Source organism: Pipistrellus kuhlii, unplaced genomic scaffold (genome assembly GCF_014108245.1).
Source record: "Pipistrellus kuhlii isolate mPipKuh1 unplaced genomic scaffold, mPipKuh1.p scaffold_m20_p_5, whole genome shotgun sequence".
In the NCBI taxonomy this organism is placed as follows: Eukaryota; Metazoa; Chordata; class Mammalia; order Chiroptera; family Vespertilionidae; genus Pipistrellus; species Pipistrellus kuhlii.
Genome location: NW_023425551.1, coordinates 6,132,940 through 6,153,307, shown reverse-complemented (window position 1 = coordinate 6,153,307; position 20,368 = coordinate 6,132,940). Strand labels below are relative to the sequence as shown.

The window sequence follows — 20,368 nt, the reverse complement described above, 5'->3', positions numbered from 1 at the left end:
GCCGCCGCCCGCCGGGGCCGGGGGGAGGGGGGGGGCGCCTCGTCACAGCCGCCGCCTCGGCCGCGGCCGCAGATCTCGCGGTGTTTGCCGCCGGCCGCGCCGCCATATTGTGTGGCAGTATTTTGATTCGCGCTGGGCTGGCCGGACCGCGGCGAGAGCGAGCGAGCGAGCGAGCGAGCGCTGGGGGGGTGGGGGGAGGGCGGCGAGCGCGCAGGGGGTGGGGGCAGCGGGAGGTAGGGAGGCCGCGCGAGCCGAGCCGAGGCACCGGGACCGGAGCGGCGGCGGCGGCGCCACCCAGCCAGCGTCTCGGATCGGCGGCGGCCGCCGGCGGGGCGACCCAGCCCGACCCCCTCCCCTCCCCCTCAGCCACGAGCGGCGGCGGCGGCGGCGGCGGCCGGAGAGAGTTGGCGGCGGCGGCGGCGGCGGCCGATCGGAGCGGCTGAGCGGGGAGGGCGGGCGGGCGGGCGGGCTGCGGGGTCCCCCCTGCCGGGCGGAATCGGCGGCGGCGGCGGCGCTGGCGGCGGCCGTGGTGGAGGCGGCGGCGGCGGCGGCGGTGGAGACGGCTGCCCTAGTGGGAGAGGCGGCGGCGGCGGCGGCCGAGGAGGAGGAGGAGGGGGAAGCGGCGGCGAAGGGTAAGCGGACAGCGCTGCCGGGCCCTCGGCGGGGTCCCCGCGGCTCGGTTCCCCCCTCCGCTCCCTGCAAACCCCCCTCCGTCTGGCCCCGGGGCGCCGCGGACTCGCAAGGCCCCTGCGGGCGGGCGCCCGCTCCTTCCTCTCGCTCTTCCTCCCTCCGCCTCCTTCCCTCCTAACCCCGGGTTGGTGAGGCAGAGAGGGAGCCCCCCCTCCGCCCCCCAAGTCCCTAGACCGGCTGGGGGTGGGGAGCATCGGCCGGGCCTGGGCCCTCGGCGGTCTGAGCGGAGGGGGAGGGGGAGGCTCATTGGAGTCGTCGCCGGGGAGGGCCCGGGTGGGGGAGGGTGCCAGGGGTGGGGTGGGCCCCTGCCGCCCCAGGGTCCCCCCTCCACAAGCCCATCCCCCTCAGGCAAGTGTGAGCCGTAGGGCCCGCAAGCTTTTGGGGGAGCCACCCGGATACAGATGACCTACAGGCCAGGGGTTGCGGGGAGAGACCGAGAGGGTGCCGTGGGGGGTCTGCGGGGAGAAGGTCGTTCCCTTTGCAAGGCTGGTTGCCTGCGAGCCTTGAGGTGGGGAGCAAGCCCAGCTGGGATCATGCCCCCACCCTCACCCCTCGATTGCACAAGATAACCCTGGTTTTCTGTGCGATCAGAGTCAGACCCTCCCCTCGTGCCCGCGGCAGGCAGGCAGGCAGGGGGGTGGGGGGGGCAGTGCAGGGCAGGTGACAGGTGGATCTTTCGGTTGCTGATGCTGCGGGGTGGCCCGGGCAGAGTGGCAGACCCAAGTGTCAGAGCGGGCGCGCGGTGTATGTATGTGTGTGTTTGGCCACGTTTCACTCCATATATAGTCTATTTGAGATGTTAGGTTCCCGTTCTTCAAGTCAGCTTAATTGTTGTGGAGAAATTCTTCAAATGTTTCTGATAAGAGAGGTTTCCAGGAGAGCTGTTGGGGAAGGGGTAGGGGGGGTGGCGTGCAGCTTCTCAGGGGTCTCACATTCATAAGATTCAGGTCCCCGGTGGCCAGGCTGTTTCCATCGCCTTTTATTCATTGGAAAGTTTTTGGACACTAAGGTTATATTCGAGACAGCAGAGGGGCAGTGGCGTTTTGCATCCATTTTGTCTGTTTCGGGTAAGTTTGTCAAAGTGTCGAGTCTTAGGATGAGGTTGATTCATATTTTGCAAAAGGAATGCATTCGTGCTTGAGCTCACTCAGAAGAGTACGTTGCTCATTATGCAGTTTCAGATGTGGCCGGGAATTTTGGTGGGCATGGAATAGAATTTTTGTTTTCAGTTTTTATACTACTACTCCTCCTCAGACAGTAGCAGAGTATTGGCATCTTTTAAAAAAAAAAATACCTTTAAACTTTTTTATAACAATGAAGTCGTGATTGATTTTAACTGTTGACAGCTTGAGACTTTAGATTTTGCATTCTTTAATAAAGGAAGACATGCTTTTCATCTTACTGTATGTCTTGGCTGAGCATATAAATGAGGAACAATGGAATTGTCAGATAAATGAGCTACAAATTAAATTAGGGCCAAGCTAGTTTTAAAAGGATCCTAAAGCTTTTAAAAAACGTGTGTGGGACAAATATATTGAATGATGTTACTATCAGTGTGTTAACAGGAAATAGACTAAAAATTCCAGTGATTCAGAACTTCTGTTGGGGTTTTTCCCCCCTTAAAATCTACTCAGTTTTTAATAGAAGGTGCTTAAGATTTAAATCTTTAAAGAATCAACTGAAAGTTTAATGTGTTAATTAGATAAGTCATCCAATGAATATACTCCATTATTTCAGTTTTCTCTTGGATGCATGGAATAACTTTTCCTGAGTTTTAAAGTATTATGAAAAGACAGACACAACTCTCTTTAGTGAATTGTCACTTAGTAAAACCTGTGCTTTTGTTACTCATTAAGAAGTGGGAAAGAGTCAGACTCTCATATATTACAGATTTCCTGAAGTATAATTTTAACCTGGCTCAATCTCATTTGATTGAAATAGTACTTATGTTTGGTCCTCTTTTTAGTGGAAAGAAGTGCTTGCCTTCAGCTAAGGATATTGTTTAAAACTTGCATACCAGTTATTACCCCTAATGAGATGAGGGGGCTTTTAAACTCTGTAGAGTTAAGTAGGTATTACTACCCAGACCCCCAATTATGTCATTATTGAGTATTGCTTCTTGTCTTTGTAGCACATTATACTTGGGTAAGTGTCTTAACATGATTGGTCTTGCATGTCTTGATAGAAGTAAAAGTTTATTCTAACTTCTGTAGTTTTTTCTGTAAGGAAAATTCTTAAAATACTCTTTAGGATGAAATGTATGTACATGTCTATGAACATACTACACTTTGAAAAATAGGTGTATTGTAGACTGTGAGTTTCATGCAAAAAAAAACCTGTGGAAATGTCTGAATTTTCTAAAACAGTTGATCTTTTTAATGATCATCAACATACTATAAAGGGAAATTTTTGCCTTAAGATATTTTGGAAAAAAGTACTTGATGACTTTATAATATGTAAAGTTCATAAATAAAAGTATAATTCAGAATGGCTTCACTTCCATTATATCTCTACCTGTCTAGGCTCCCATGATCCAGAGAAGTACAATAGTAGCCTTTTTCCCTTATTTCATTTATATTCTCTTTTTTTGAGTCATCAAAAATTGGGACTCTCTAAAATAGAAGGATAATGAGGTAATAACAGAGGCAAATGTGATAATTGGGGCAAAATAGTAAGAAGGAGAAGATGGGGGTAAGGTACTAGAGGATTAGATAAAGTTTTATGCAGCTAGGTGTCCCAGCCAGCGGGACAGCAACGTGGGAGCGAGGAGACACCTGGAAGGGAATGAGGGAGGACAGGAGAAATGGAGGCAAGACAGGGTTCTGATCAAGCCTCGAATGCTAGGAGGAACTAGAAACTTAATTCCAAGATGGAGTTGTATTTTCTAAGACGGAGTTGCTTGTATCAACTCTGATGGCTCCCAACAGCTAGGAATTTGGAGATGTAGGTAGTGGTGGCTGCCAAGCATAGGAAAGTGATCATACTGTACTGAACTGTACTAAGGAGATTTGCTGTGATCTTTTGATAGACTCTGACTATATAATTTATTTTAAATCCTCTGTATTAAGATGGTAGGGATTTGGGGACAATAAATTGTGTGAAATTTGAGTATATGTATATTCATACTTATTTACCTCTGGCTCATATTTCCAAAATACTGTGTTTTAACATTTCATCTTATGACTTTGATCCTAAAAAATCAAGGACACTTGCTTTATCAGGAAGCGCTAATGAGCCTGAGTAAATTTACTCTTAGGCTAGTATGTATTGAATGTACTTTTTACATCCTCTTTAGCCACTAAACTTGATTATCTTGATAGTCAGATTAAGAATGGCTGTATTTCTTTGGAAAAATATTCTATCCCTTAGAATAATATTTTTAGTTGTAAGTACTACTTCTAGCCAGCTACGTTAAAGTTATGCTTTTCTCTTAGACTTTTCATTTGGATTTTTATTGACTCATATTTCAGAATATGCTTAGATTCTAGTTTTTTAATCCTCAGAAAATGAGTGAGCTACTGTTAAAAGCACTGCTAACAACTTAATGTTTCAGAAGGATATCCAAGTCAGAATTGCCACAAAATGAAATTGTAGGTATATACGTGTGTGTGTGTGTGTGTGTGTGTGTGTGTGTGTATACACACGTACACTAGAGGCCCAACGCACAAAATTTGTGTAAGGGGCTCAGCCCTCGCAACCCCAGCTTCATCCAGAAAATCTTCCCGATGGTCATTCTGCTATTTGGACTAATTACCATATTAGCTCTTTATTATATAGGATTATCCCTATGAAAATTGATTAAAGTCTTGGCACTTAAAAGTGCATTCGTTTGAAATATTTTTTAGTAGATCCTCTTCTCTCCTGACAATGCTTGATAAATGAGGCTTTGCTGAATGTGTATTTCTGACTTGCCTATCCTTCTTAATGTAAAACTTTAATAAGATTTTATTCTTAATTATCTATTCCAGTTCAGAATTTGGTATTAAAAGAGTGGCAAATTTCTTTTGAAATTTTATCTTAATGTTAACCTTTTTAGTGTTTCCTACATAATAAAAGAAAGAAATTAATAACTATTGAATGCCTATTGAGTATCCAGCTTTCATTTATTGCACAAATATTTATTGAACACTTACTATGTGCCAAGGACCTTTGAGATGCTGGAAATACAGCAATGGATATTAATAGACAAAACTTCTGTCGTCATATAGTTTACATTTTAGTAGTGGAAGTGTGTCTGGGAGAAAAAAATACTGTGGAGAAAAATAAAACAGAAAAGGGGTTTAGGGAATGGATATAGCCTATTTGTTCTTTTAAAAATTGTGTAATGGCCCAGCCTTTATTTCTCAATGGTTGAGCATGGACCAATGAACCAGGAGGTCAGGGTTGGATTTCTGGTCAGGGCACATGCCTGGATTGCAGGCTCAGTCCCTAGTGAGGACGTGCAGGAGGCAGCTGATCAATGATTCTTTCTTCCTCATTGATGTTTCTCTCCTCTCTCTCTCTCTCTCTCTCTCTCTCTCTCTCTCCCCTTCTCTCTCCTTCCCCTTCCTCTCTGAACTCAACAATAATTTTATATTGTGTATATATTTATATTTTAAAACCCTATGTAATGGATATCCTTGCTTTCAAAAACAAAAACAATCCTATACATAAATTTTATCTTTGACTGAAAATGCACTTTATAACTTGGGAACACAATTATGTTTGTACTTAAGAGTTACAGTTTTAATTAATATCAATTTCCTATTGTTAGTACTTCAGAAATCTGCTTTCTGACTCAGTAGAAAATTTGGAGTCTACTATCCAGGGAGCCACCTATTAGTTTTGTGATTTGGGGCCAATAACAATGTCTTCCTTAGCTTCTCTGAGCTTATTTTCTTTTCTGTAAAATGACTTACAATATCTATAAGGGTGTTGTGAGGATAAATTATACATTTTATGTAAATTATATAACATAGAAGGGGTTCGGTAAGTTGCAACTTTTTGTATACTGCCTATCTGGAGTTCTATAAAAATAATTGAAGTTGGTGACCCTTCCAAATTCTCTTAGTACTGTATAGGACATTGTTTAATGTGCATTTGATTTAAACAATGAAAGCAGTCATGCCTGATAGTATATAAGGTTTATTAAAATGCAACTGTAATTTATAGTCACTAGTACTTTCTGGGGAGTCTATATATACAAGTTAGCTAGTCAACATGTTATCAGGAGTAAACTTGCTGTCTTCCTTTTCTGGTGAAGAAACATTGTGATACATAGGTTGATGAGTTAGGCCATCTCAGCATTTTAACAAGTAGGTGTAAATATTGTCTAAGATTCTAATTCATGGAAAAACTTGTGAAAGGTTTAATACAGTGCCTGGCATATTGTAAATATTCAGTAAATGTTTGCTATTGTCATATTTATTAGTCCTTTATTGTGTGAAAAGAGAATGCAAAGAATTTACAAAGTATTAAAAAAAATTTTTTTATAAAGATAAAATAATGTGAATGAGTTTCTTGAGGAAAGAGTGGAATAGGCAATCAAACTGCAATTGATTTTCATTTTTTTATTGGGCAATCAAAATTGAATTTCTCCAGGACAGACCGTGTTTGATTTTCTTTCCATCATGACTTCACCATATCTTCAGCTCCTGGCATATAGTCCAGAGCTGTGTGATAGTTTTCCTTTGGTAGTAAGCACCTTCTGTGTCTGAAAGTGTGTGGTACAGACATGTCTTGGAATCTCAAATTTTAAGCACAGGCTAAGAGGTCATGCAAAATCTTCTGAATGCCGTTTTTTTAATCTAGCCAAAAATTTGAAAACTATCCTAGAAATTAAAAAGAAGAAATCAGTTATTTGAAGCTAGATTAGTATTTGTTAATTTATTTTCTGTAAGTTGTTGAAATTAAAGTGAATAGCAGTTTTAAAAAGGAAAGTTGAAAAAAAATTCGTGTATAATTATGTGCTCTTTGTTGCTAAAAGACAATTTTATCTATATATATTAGGTGTACCGATTATAATAGCAGATTTTGTAATCAAAGAAAACACGACAATTTCAAGAGAAACATCGAAATTGCTTTATTCAAAGTAATATCCAACGCTAGCTACACATTTTCCCCATCTTTCAGGTAATTTGTGGATACCCTCCCAATAGAACTTTTCTTGTTTTGAGGCAAACTATTCAGAGACCCTGTTTTTCACTCCTTCGTAAACTTTGAAGTGCTGCTCAGAAAGTGCATGTACCATCGATCGGAACAAGTGGTGATCTGAAGGAGCAAGGTCTGGTGAATACAACGGGTGGGTTAATACTTCCCAGGCAAGATCTTTTAACGTGTCTTTAACTGGTTTTGAAGTGTGTGATGGTGCATCATCATGAAGCAAAATTACTTTGCGTGTCTTCTGGCCCATTCTGGTTGTTTCACAATCAAAGCGTGGTTCAAATTGATTATTTGTTGTCGGTAGCGGTCAGTAGTAATGGTGTCACCTGGTTTTAAAAGCTCATAATGCACCACACCTTCCTGATCCCACCAAACGCAGAGCATTATCTTCTTTCCAAAGCGATTTGGCCTTGCAGTAGATGTTAATGGTTGACCTGGATCAATTCATGATTTTGTGCGTTTGGGATTTTCAAAATAACTTTTCATCGCCAATCACATTGGATGCAAAAAATTCTTTCTTGCTGTTTAAGCAACATTTTACTTATGACTTTTCAATTTTCCATTTGTCTTCCATTCAGTTGATGTGACACCTATTTTACTTCCTTTAAAATCTTTCCCATTGCTTGTAAACGATTGGAAAGTGTTTGCAGAGCAACGTTTACGTAATCTTTCTGCAAGTTTTTTTTTGTTTGTTTTTTGTTTGAGTTTGACACACAACTTCCTCCAATAATGCTTATAATTATTGGTCTTCAAACTTTCTTGATTGACCTGTACATTCTTTGTCTTTCACATCAAAATCATCACTTAAGCGTTTAAACCAGCGGTCACAAGTATCTTGAGATGGAGCATGTTCACCATGAGCTTGCCAAAGTATTCAGCAACACTTTTCTTCAAAATAAAGTAATTAATTATAACTTCCTGCAAATGTTTTTTTTTTTTGGCACGAAATTCGACATTTTTAAGTGTAAAAATATCTATGATGTTAACACCTTCAGCAAATTTGACATATGAAGTTTTGAAGCTTGTTGTCAATACAACAAAATAGCATACATATCAAATTGCATACATATCAACATACATGTAACTCCATTATTAACCAGTTTATATATAATTCTTTTTTTTTTTTTCAGAGAGAGAGAGAAACATCAGTGATGAGAAAGAATCATTGGCTTGGCTACCTCCCTCATATCCCCCACCAGGAATGGAGCCCAAAACCAGGAATCAAACCCTGGTTCATGGGTGGACACTCAACCACTCAGCCACACCAACCAGGTTCAGTCATCTATTTGCTTGTAAACGATTGGAAAGTGTTTGCAGAGCAACGTTTACGTAATCTTTCTGCAAGTGTCCCTCCCACTCTCTGACCGGTCTCTATGATGTGCACTGACCACCAGGGGGCAGACACTCCACATAGGAGCTGCCGAGCTGCAATGACGGCAGCAGCGGTTCTCAGGTGACACACCCCAAAACCAGAGAGGAGGGAGGCTGATTCCTCACGGGGCTGTGTGATTCCACCTTCAGCCTGGGTGGTGATGTTGCTGGGGCACTGTCGGCCCCGAATCTGGTTTATAGCACATTTGCGTTTGATTTCCACACCCTGAATGATGGCAGCTTTGCAGAGTGCCCTTTCACACTTCCCGACCACTAGCGAGATATCAGAGGAGAGCCGGTTTCAGGCCGATCCCCACAGGCCAGGCCGAGGGACCCCACTGCTGGAGTGACCCCACTCACTCCGTAGACACTGGGGAGGGGCCGAGGGAGGTTGGCTCCAGGGCATGTCCAGCCCTTCTCATCCAGTCCCGCTCTTCTGGCCACCTTGTAATTAATTTCTTTTCTATGTTCATGAATTTGTGCCCCAGGTCACTAGTTTTATTATATTGCTATGATGTGTTTTCACAGAAAAAGGAAAACATCCCACCTCACCCTTTTTAACAGTAACCCATTTTTTTAGATGTTTAAATCTTAGCACCAGTCAGCTTTTCTTGTTTAGTGGCAAATTATCCTCTGCCTAATGAATAATTTTAGCTTTTCTAAAACTTAATGCTTCCCTAAGTTCTAAGACCTTTAGTCATTTATACAAAACTAGAGGTCTAGTGCACAGGATTTGTGCACTGGTCGGGGGCGTGGCCTGTGGGGATTGGCCAACTGTGGGAGCGTCACATCCTGGTCAGTGGAGCAGCTCTGGGCCCAGTCAGCTGAGCGGTGCTCTAGCTGTGGGAGTGCACTGACCACCAGGGGGCAGCTACGTCATAGCGACTGGTCAACCAGTCGTTCTGGTGGTTCCACCATTTGGTCGCTGGGCTTTTATTATATAGGATACTTCCTGGCTTTAAAGAAATATCCACAAATATGTATAGGACAAATTGTTTTTTATTCAAATTTGATGTGACACAATACTATTTTGAAAGTGAGACAGAAAAACATACAATTGAGTATTTTGATGCTCTTGTGAGTTATTTGCTTGTTTTGAACTATTGTATAACAGCCGTCCACTAGAAAAGTATACTACTGCTGAGTATTAGTTTGAATGGCTTCAGAAAGAGAGTCTGATTTATCCACAAACAGGTACAGCATAGATAACGGATGGCATTTTAAGAATTTGTAGTATTTTGTTAAAGAAAATGGCAATCTTGTTTCACTTAAGAAGAAAAACAAAAACAGTCCTAGTACAAGCCACAGAAGCCAAATACCCGTGTTTCCCCGAAAATAAGACCTAGCGCATGGAAAAATAAGACATCCCCTGAAAATAAGATCTAGCGCAACTTTGGGAGCAAAAATTAATATAAGACACTGTCTTATTTTCGGGGAAACGGGGTAATAAATTAGGAAAGGTCCTGTAGAGAGAGACAGGAGAAGCAAGAGTAATAAGATTTATAGAACTTAACAGATTATGGTGGGAATATATAAATGCTGATTATTATTCATAAAATAATTCAAAAGAACTAATACATTAAAGAATATGTGTGATCCCTGTAACCAGTCCCCACATTCGACCTTGCTAAAACAAAACAGTAGGTCAGAAGCAATGCCATATTTTTGGGTATATTACAGGAATTAGTGCTACCATTAAAAACTTGAAAGTTTCTGGGGGGTAATTTTGTCCATTTAACTTGCCTGCTTAGCGCAGAAGACATAGGTTCTGGGAGAATGAATTATTGCAACAACAACAAAGTGTGTGAAAGTAATATTCAGTTAGTTAGTTCCACTTATTCCCTATATTAACTATACTTTCATCTGAATTATTAAATAATACTATTATTTTGAGTTTTACCTTAAGTTTTACTGTAACATTTATATTAAGGAAAATGTTTTTTGACCTTTAATATCTTAATGTTAACCTTTTTAGTATTAGCAGAATTAAGCACATCACAAGTTTGTTCCTGTCAATTTGCCATTCAGGCAGACCAAGGATATTGCTTGTTTCATCAGTATAGAGCCAATAGTAATTGATGGAAAGATTTTCCATTCCCTATCAATGAGAGAAAATACTTGCTAATATAAACAAAAATTTGAAATCAGCATCTTGACCTTGCAAAACATGGTTCTCACACACAAGTTTTGTTTAGTCAGATAAATTAACAAGAACAACAATTCTGATATGAACTGGAGAGAAGGAGTAGAAGGGAGCCTACTTGATTTTAATTTTCTTAACAACTAAGGAAAATACTGCTTTTGAGTTGGTCTCTGTCAGCTTGTCGACCTCCACTCCTTTAAATATCTTAATTTTACCATGTTGGGAGTCAGTGAGGTGTGATAATTCATATCAGGGTTTTAAAGTATGATGAACCGAAGTTCAAATGAATTCTATTAATAACTATACTAGTAGCTATGAGGTCATAGGTTAATCATTCAAACTTTTTGAACCTAGGACTTTCCTTTAGAAAAAATACATTTGTACAGTAACACCTACTCTGCCTGGTAGTTTGAACTACATTGTCTGTATTTCATATGTTAGCTAGTACAGTACCGTACTTATCTGGAACCTATAGGTAGACATCAATAAGTACTAGTCAAAATGTAAAATATATTCTGTGGTAACCTGTGCTACAGCTTTTCTTTACTGTAATTTATATTAGCTTCATTTTTTAGCACCTATTTAGTAAAGCTTAATTTTTAGAAGTTCAGTCTTTCAAATAGGACAAGGTGAATTCTAGGTCTAGTTATATTAGACATATATAACTTAAATAATAGGAAGTAATTTCATTGGAATTTTGCTTTGTTAGACAGTTTTTGCTCAGGATATTTATTCAATTCATTTTTCCTTAACAGATAGAATGAAAAAGAAATAATTTCTATACTGTCTAATTTGCTGGAACTATTTAGACCAAGGGTGAAATAAAACATCACTGTTGTTTTTTTAATCACAAAGTAAACATGCAAATTATTATTAATTCTTTGTATTTTTCTTACCCATTCCTGTGGGAAAAAACCTACTTTCAATTTGGAAGTAGTCTACAACCATAATTATTTGTATTTTAAGCACTTGAAAATTGGCACAGATCAGATTTTGAAAACACTTCAAATATGAGTTAAATGTACTATAAAACTTGTGGCACTTTATCTGTATAAAATAACCTTGGACTTTTTCTGTTTTAAGTTGCTAATTAATATTTTTTCTATTATTTCAACAATACTCTTTTCTATTTCTGTGTTTACATTCAAAGGGGATATAGTGCTAAATTCCCCAATATTTGTTACTTAATTGCATTGAACGTAACTTGCTCTTTACCTTTTGACTAACATGTACCTGAACTGTACTTGACTAAGTACTGTTTGCCACTTTATGATGATTTTCTGAAGAAATGGAAAAATAAACATGGAAACGGGTTTCAAAAAATTCCTATTTCCACATAGATGATAATATTTTTTACATATAAAAATGTATTGGCATGTATTGGTTGACCTTGCTTTTTCTTTCAGGTTTTTTCTTTGAGATTTTTCTAGCTGAGGTGATTGGTTGGGCTGAATGAGACATCCTCCTTCTCTTCATGAGATTTTCCTTCATGAACAATGGCATGAATTTATAGGACGATTGTTCAGAGCAGTTGCTGAAGCTCTGCCAGTGGAACAATAAGTACTTTGGGGGGAAGGTAACTGGTTCATGGGAAAATTGAACTTGTGATCTTAGCCAAGCCAAACCACAGGATTAGTACTTCAACTTTTATAGGATATCACATGATCAAAAGACTAGCAAGAAACTCCATAGAGTTTGTTTCATACGCCTTCTTTGACACACCTATGAAAAATAGGTGGCTAACTCAGGAAATCTTGCCTGACTCATTCTTTCTCTATATTTCATCTCTGCGTTTTTATTTGTCCATCTAATTCACTAATCCAGTAGTTTTGAGTTCCTACTGTGTGCCAGGTACTTTGCTAGGTGACAAGATAGAGAGATGAGTAAAATTCTTGCCCTTAACAGACTTGCAAACTAGTATGCTTTGCTGTAACAAATGCAATGACAGGGTTAAACATTGAACACTTCAGGAATCTATAGGAGGGAATGTCTGGCTTAGGAAGGGATAAAGGGAGATGAGAAGGAAGTCTTCAGAGGAAAGTGGCAATCTGAATGTGTGTCAAATAGAAGTACAAGTTGGGAGAAGAAAAGCCTTTCAGTTAGAGAGAACAACATACATGAAGGAAAGTCCACGTGTATTCAATAACTGAGTAGTTCCACAGCACATTAGGCACTAGCACTGGGTAAATAGGAAGTGAGGTGAAAAATTATACTTACATGCTTTGTAAAGTAGATTTGATGGAAGGCAAGTGCTTAACTAGAAAGATTTCTTGGCTGCATTGTAGAGAATCTATACTAATAAAAGGGTAATATGCAAATTTGCCAGGACGCCCTCAGTAACAACCGAACAGCAGGCCGCATGGGGCAACAAGGCTGCAGGGGGGTTAGTGAGGGATGACCAAACAACCAAACAGCAGGCTGTGTGGGGTGATCAGGCTGGGGGAGGGGGGCCAGTGAGGGGTGACCAGGCTGGGAGAGGGGGGGCAGTTGGAGGTGACCAGACTGGCCAGAGTCGGGGGGGGGGGGGGGGGGCATGAGGGGCAGCCAGGCAGGGGGCAGTTGGAGGTGACCAAATCGGCAGAGGTGGGCAGTGAGGGGCAACCAGGCCAGCGTGTGTGTGGAGGGGGGTGGGGGGGAGGATGCAGTTAGTGGCAACCAGGCCAGCAAGCAGAGAAGGTTAGGGGTGATCAGGTGCAAGCAGAGAAGGTTAGGGGTGATCAGGCAGGCAGGCAGGTGAGCAGTTAGGAGCTAACAGTCCCAGATTCTGAGAGGGATGTCTGACTGCCATTTTAGGCCCTATCCCTGGGATCAAGCCTAAACCGGCAGTCAGACATCCCCCAACGCATCCCAGATTGGAGAGGGTGCGGGCTGGGCTGAGGGTAACCCTCCTCCCATGCATAAATTTTGTGCACCGGACCTCTAATATATGAATAAAAGCCTAAACGACTATTTGATCAGTAGCTATGTCGCACACTGACCACCAGTGGGGCAGACCCTCAAAGCACAGGCATGGAAACATGGAACAGACTGATGAATCTTAGGGGGAAGGGAGCAGGCAAGAAGAGGTTAACCAAAGATCTTACATGCCTGCTAGAGGCCCAGTGCATAGATTCATGAACCAGTGGGGTTCCTCAGCCTGGCCTACAGGGATCAGGCCAAAACCAGCAGTCCAACATCTGAGGGGTCCCAGATTGCAAGAGGCCAATGCCAGGCCGAGGGACCCAACTGGTGCATGAATCCATGCACTGAGCCTCTAGTTTTAGAAGAAACTAGTCGTGGGAGAGAGAGAGATATTTGAAAGTTGATAAGGAGCTGAATTAGGCCTGTGATTAAGTACAAGAGTAGGTGATGAATTGAGAAGCCAATAATGAGTAGTATTAAGTAAAACAAGGTAAGGATTTCACATGCCCTGGCTTGAGTGCTGCCATTCACCAATACAAAAGCATACCAGGGAAGAGTAACAGGTAAGGAAGATGTTTGAGTTCTGTTTGCTGATTTTAAGATTTCTTTGGAGAGAAAAAGAGGAAGAAGACATCACTTCATATGGTGTGAGATGGGGAAAACTTCTCTGATTAGGTGAGATTTGAACAAGTACTTGAAGTAATCAAGGAAAGGTTTCCAGATGGAGGCGACAACAAATGCAAAGGCCTGTAGGTGGAGCATGCTTGCAAAGTTCCAAGAGCTAGAAGGCCAGTGTAGTTGGAGCTGAGACAGGGAGAAGGGAAGATGACATTTGGATATGTGCTTTTCATGTGGCATCTTTAGATTGTAGTAAGGACTTTAGATTTTATTCAAGATGAGATCGGAAGCCACTGAAGAGTTTTAAGCCTTATAACATGATGATTTGTTTTTTGGTCATTGTGTATGTATAGTTTTATATCATTTATTGTGTGTATAGATTCGTGTAACCATCACAGTCAGGATACAGAACTAGAACTATTCATCACCACAAAGACATTTCTTTGTGTTACCGCTATATAGATGTTTCTCAGCTTACAATCGGGTTCTGTCCCAATAAACCCATCATAAGTTGAAAATACCATTAAGTCGAAAACGTACCAACATCAAAGCTTAGCCTAGCCTATCTTGAACGTGCTTAGAACACATTACGTTAACCTACAGTTGGGCAGTTCATCTCAAGAGTAATTGCCTTCCTCTTTTTATCAGAAGGAAGAGTCAAAGATATGGGCATTTTGTGGACATGATGGGAAGTAAAAACACAATGTTCAAAATGCTGCTGGTTGCCGGGACCGGTTTGGTTCAGTGGATAGAGCGTCGGCCTGCGGACTGAAGGGTCCCGGGTTCGATTCCGGTCAGGGGCATGTGCCTTGGTTGCGGGCACATCCCCGGTGGGGGGTGTGCAGGAGGCAGCTGGTTGATGTCTCTCTCTCATCGACGTTTCTGACTCTCTGTCCCTCTCAATTCCTCTCTGTGTAAAATCAATAAAAATATATTTAAAAAAAAAAATGCTGCTGGCAACACGTAACACCTTAGAACATTGGTTGCTTGACCTAGTGTTCTTGAGGATGATGGGGAGCTGCAGCTCGCTGCCACTGACCAGCATCATGAGAGAGTGCCTACTGAATATCACTAGCCTGAGAAAAGATCAAAATTCAAAATTTGAAGTACATTTTTTACTGAATGCGTATTGCTTTTGCACCATGGATAAGTTGAACTATGGTAAGTCAGGGACCATCTATATATAGTCAGACCTTTCCCACACCTTAACCTCTGTCAAGCACTGATCTGTCACTATAATTTTAGTACTCACATTAATGGAATTATACATTGTTATCGTTGGTTTATTTCACTCAATATTATGTCCTTAAAATCCATCCTATGTTGTGTGTATCAATAGTTCCTTTATTTTAATGCTAAGAAGTATACCATTGGATGGCTGTACTACAGTTTGTTTAATCATTGACTTACTGAAGGACTTTTCGGTTTCCAGTTTGGAGTGATAAAAATAAAAATGCTGTGAATAGTTTTGTACAGGTTTTTATGTGAAAATACATTTTTATCTCTCTAGAATAAGTTCTCAGGAGTGCATTGCTGGGTTGTGTGATAAGTATATGTTTAACTTTATAAGAAGCTACCATCCAGAGCAGCTGCATCATTTTACATTCCCACCAATATATATGAGATTCAGTTTCTCTGCATCCTTGCCAGCATTTGGTATTATTTATTTTTTTATTTCAGTGATTCTAAGAGTATGCAGTGACATCTCATTGTACCATTAATTTGCATTTCCCTAATGGCTAATGATGTTGAGCATATACTCGTGTGCTTTGATCTATATGTCCTTTGTGGTGAATGTCTGTTCAAGTCTTTTGCTCATATTCTAATGAGATTATTGACTTATTGTTGAATTTAGTGAATTCTTTACATATTCTGGATACAAGTCCTTTTTTGAGTATGTGATTTGTAAGTATTTTCTCATGGTCTGCAGTTTATCTTTCTCTTAACAGTGGCTTTTGCAGAGCAAATAAAAAATAATAATTTTGGTGAAATATAATTTATCCACTTTTGCTTTTATAGATTGTGCCTTTGTTGTCAAGTCTGTGAATTCTTTGCTTATCTGAGATCCCAAAAAACTTCCTACTGTTTTCTTCTAAAAGCTTTATATTTTGCATACATAATCCTATAATCCATTTGACTTAATTCTATATAATAAAAGGCTAATATGCCAATTGTCCCCTCAGAGGGTTGACCAATTGGGAGTTCGGCCACTCACTATGATGGCTTGCACTGACCACCAAGGAGAGGTGCAGAATGAAGAAAGGCTCCAGTTGGCAGCCAGGGAAAGGCAGGCCCAGATTGGCCCTGATTGCTGGCTAGACCTAGGGACCCTATCTGTGCACAAATTTCATATACCAGGCCTCGAGTTTTTACATGGCTTGGCTCAGTGGACAGAGCATCGGCCTATGGACTGAAAGGTCCCGGGTGCGATCCTAGTCAAGGGCATGTACTGTGGTTGCTGGCACATCCCCAGTAGGGGGTGTGCAAGAGGCAGCTGATCGATGATGCTTTCTCATCGATGTTTCTAGCTCTCTATCCCTCTCTCTCCCTCTCTGTACAAAAATCAAAAATATATTTTTTAAAAATGCAAAGTTTAGATTGAAGTTTATTTTTTGTCTAAGGATGTCCAGTTGTTTCTACACCATCTGTTGAAAAAAATATTCTTTCTCCATGTCCTGGCCAGTGTGGCACAGTTAATTGGCCATCGTCCTGTGTACCAAAAAGTTGCTGGTTTGTTTCCCAGTCAGGGTACATGCCCAGGTTGCAGGTTCCATCCCTGGTAGGCATTATGCAGGAAGCACCCAATCAATGTTTTGTTTTCACATCAATGTTTCTGTCTCTCTCTCCCTCTCTCTCTCCCTCCCTCTTTTCTTCTCCCCCTTTCCCTCTTACCCTCTTTAATAGTCAGTTTTAAAAAATTATCTTTCCTCCTTTCAATTGCATTTGCACTTTTGTCAAAAATCAGATGACTGTACTTGCGAGAATCTATTTCTGAACTCTCTGTTCTATTCCAGTGATCTTTGAGGCTATCCCTCCATCAGGAAGTGTAACTATCTTTCTTACTGTAGCTGTATAGTAAGTCTAACAGTCAGGTAGTAAATTTGTCTAACTTAATTCTCCTTATTCAGAATTGTTTTAGCTGTTCCAACTCCTTGTCATGTAAAGTTTCGAGTCTACAAAATAATCCTGCTGGGATTTTGGTAGGAACTGCATTAGAACCATAGTTCAATTGGGAAATTGACATTTTTATTTTGTTTTTTAATCCATGGACTAAAAGATAGTATATCTTTCCTTATATATGAGATCTTTTAAGATTTACACCTAAAACATTTTTTTGGAGCAATTGTAAGTGCTCTTGTGTTGGGTTTTTGTTTGTTTGTTTCAGTTATTCATTGCCAGTTTGTGGCAGTATGGTTGATTTCTGTGAGTTGACCCTGTATCCTGAGACCTTGCTAAGCTAAACTATTCTAGGAGTTTGTTTGTTTGTTTGTTTTATTGATTCCATATGTTTTCTAATGTGTCTGTGAATAGAGACAGTATTTTCCCTTCTATGTTCCTTTTATTTCCTTTTCTTGCCTTACTGTTCTGGCTAGTATTTCCAGTACTATGTGTCATAGGAGCTGTGAAATCAAACAAGCTTGTCTTGTTCCTTATCTTACAGTAATGCATTAGTCTTTCACCATTAAATATATGTTAGTTGTAGGTTTTTTGCAGATTCTGTTTATTAGGTTGACAAGCTATTTCTAGTTTAAGAATTGTTATCATGATTGAGTACTGAATTTTGTCAAATGCCTTTTCTGCTTTAATTGATAATGTAATCATATGGCTTTTCTTTAAACTGTTAACTGATGGTAACTTTTCTTCTTAAAGATTCATTCTGGCCGCTCCCTGTCCTATGTGTTTATGAGTCTGTTTCTGTTTTGCTTGTTTGTTCATTAGATTCCACATATGAATGAAATCATATGGTACTTGCCTTTCTCTGACTGGTTTATTTCACTTAGCATAACATTCTCCAGGTCCATCCATGCTGTCACAAAGGGTAAAATATTGTTCCTTTTACGGACAAGTAGTATTTTATTATGTAAATGTACCATAGCTGTTTTATCCACTCATCTACTGATGGACAGTTGGGCTGCTTCCAAATCTTGGCTATTGTAAATAACACTGCAATGAACACATATTCATTTGAATTAGCGTTTTGGGTTACACATTTAAAACCATTCTGAGTGGAAATATGTAGCTTTCTCCAGACTGGCTTAGGGATCCATGACATCAGATCCAGTGGAACCAAATTGGAGATGGTTAGTAAAACCACGTCACTAAGTTTTAGTTGAAGTGCTAAGCAGAGGAGAAGCCTAGTGAATTTTTCATTTGTTTATTTTAATTATGAAATAAATGACATTTTAGAACATTTTTAAATTATATTGTTTTTAAAAAGAGGGAAGACTTCTTTTTAGTTCACAACCATAGATAAGCTAAGATTTCAAGGATAAAAAGAAATTGCCTATAATCCCAAAATCACTTTTGTTACCCTCTTACTGTGTATCTCTTCCAGTTTGTTAATTTCTTGTTCAAAGGAGTAAAATATATAAAGCAGTTATGTAGTGGCATTTCTTATTCTGCTAAACAGTACTTGATAGGTCAAGTAGGAAGTCCTCTGGGGCAGGGCGGTAAGCAGTGGGTTGGGTCATTTAGAGGTTGGATGATAGGGATAGGGTGGTAGCAGTAGGAGTGGAGTAGGCTTGAGTATTCTAAGAGGTGTTTAGAAAGAAGGACTTTCAGGACTTCGTGGTAAATACTGGGGTTGAAATGCATGGAGTGTAAGGGAAAGTATCAGAAAGGAATAGGGTACCTAAACTAGGATTCTTGAAACAATGCACAAATCCACAATACCTTATCAAAAATCCAGAGGACAACTGTGTTTTAGAATTAAAAATTTTTAGTTTTAGAAAGCTAACACATTGTATATTCTATAGTACAAAGGCCTAATATGCAAATTGTCCCCTTGGGAGTTCATCTGGGAGATCGATCGCTCACTATGACATGTGCTGACTACCAAGGGGCAGTGCAAAACAAAGGAAGGCCCAGATCGGCAGCCAGAAGGCCCTGATTGGCCCTGATCACCAGCCAGGCCTAGGGATCCTGCTCATACATGAATTTTGTGCACTGGGCCTCTAGTATTATATATTCCTTAACATCCTCAGTGAGGTCTGAGGCATCACTCAGTAATTAAACACTAATATTTCTGTCATGAAACGTGGAAATATTCACAGTAAGTAGGCCAAATATAGCCTATTAATAGTCTCATATCAGTTCAAAGCAGATTTTTGCCACTACCAGATGGAAAAAGCATGAAAAAGTCTTTTCAGTACTTTTTAGATTTCAGTACTGTGGAAGTGATTGTAGACTGTATTGACTAACATCAGTGAGGAGAGTCTTAGGAATTGTGTTTCAAGGAGTCATAGTTATTCAATGGATGAGCTTTAAAAGAGATAAAAAAGACAAGAGAAGAGCTTAGGTAACTTCAGTTATCAGGCTAAAAAAAGAATTGCTACGTCTTATTAAAATGAGAACTTGAGGAGGGAAGCTAATTTAGAAAAGAGTTTAATTTTTAACTTGCTTTACATTAGTTTCCCTTTTATGTTTCATGAATTCCATATCGTGGGTAAATGAACTTAAAAGTTCAGATGTACTGATGTATAAAATTTCCTTTTAAAATAAGTTCTGAGTTTTGAGAGCCTTCAGACTTGTAGGTTGAGAGTGGTTGGAAAGATGTTCCTAGCTAACTAAGAATTGGGGCCCTGCTCAGCTGGAAAATAGACTGAAGGAGTAGAGTTGAGGTACTTGTCCACTAACAGTATCATTGCTGTATAGTTGAATCATCAATATGGCCATATTTATAATGATATAAATATATTCAAAAGGAGTAATTTTTGTAGCAGCAGTGGTAGCTGACATGTTTTGAATGCTTAGTATGTACCAGGCATTGATCCAAGTGCTTTACAGCAAGCAGTCCAGGGATATCTGTTTCTGCCTAGCAGATTGGGGTATAATATCAACCCAGAGCATAGATAGTGGTTTTTTGATTCCCAGTTCACTTGAGAAATCTGAAATATAGATAATTAATGCATGAATATATAGAATTGAGTAGGTTTTAACTGTATTGCTATTTTTTAAAAAATATATTTTATTGATTTTTGTACAGAGAGAAAGGGAGAGAGATGGTTAGAAACATCGATGAGAGAGAGTCATCGATCAGCTGTCTCTTGCACACCCCCTACTGGGAATATACCTGCAACCAAGGTACATGCCCTTGACCAGAATCGAACCCAGGACCCTTGATTCCCCAAGCCGACGCTCTATCCATTGAGCCAAACCGGTCTCCGCTGTATTGCTGTTCTGTGACTTAAAAAAATCTAATTTTAATACTGGACTTAATACATTAATACTGTCATATAAAATCTCTTAGAAATAGGGATAAGTCTTTAACAAATATGAAATAAG

At 40.3% G+C, this 20,368-nt stretch overlaps 1 protein-coding gene across 7 annotated transcripts in view; it reads left to right on the top strand.

The window, feature by feature from the left end:
- Positions 1–213: 213 nt before the first annotated feature.
- The window catches only part of TAB2 (TGF-beta activated kinase 1 (MAP3K7) binding protein 2), a 63,065-nt gene continuing 42,910 nt past the window's right edge, over positions 214–20,368 (top strand). For 6 of the 7 annotated variants that reach the window (XM_045573085.1, XM_036413242.2, XM_036413241.2 and 3 more), the window contains exon 1: positions 566–632. The gene's annotated coding sequence lies outside the window, so the exon portion shown is untranslated. Of the gene's footprint in view, positions 633–20,368 lie in introns of all 7 variants that reach the window. The other variant, XM_036413238.2, reaches the window with a different exon arrangement.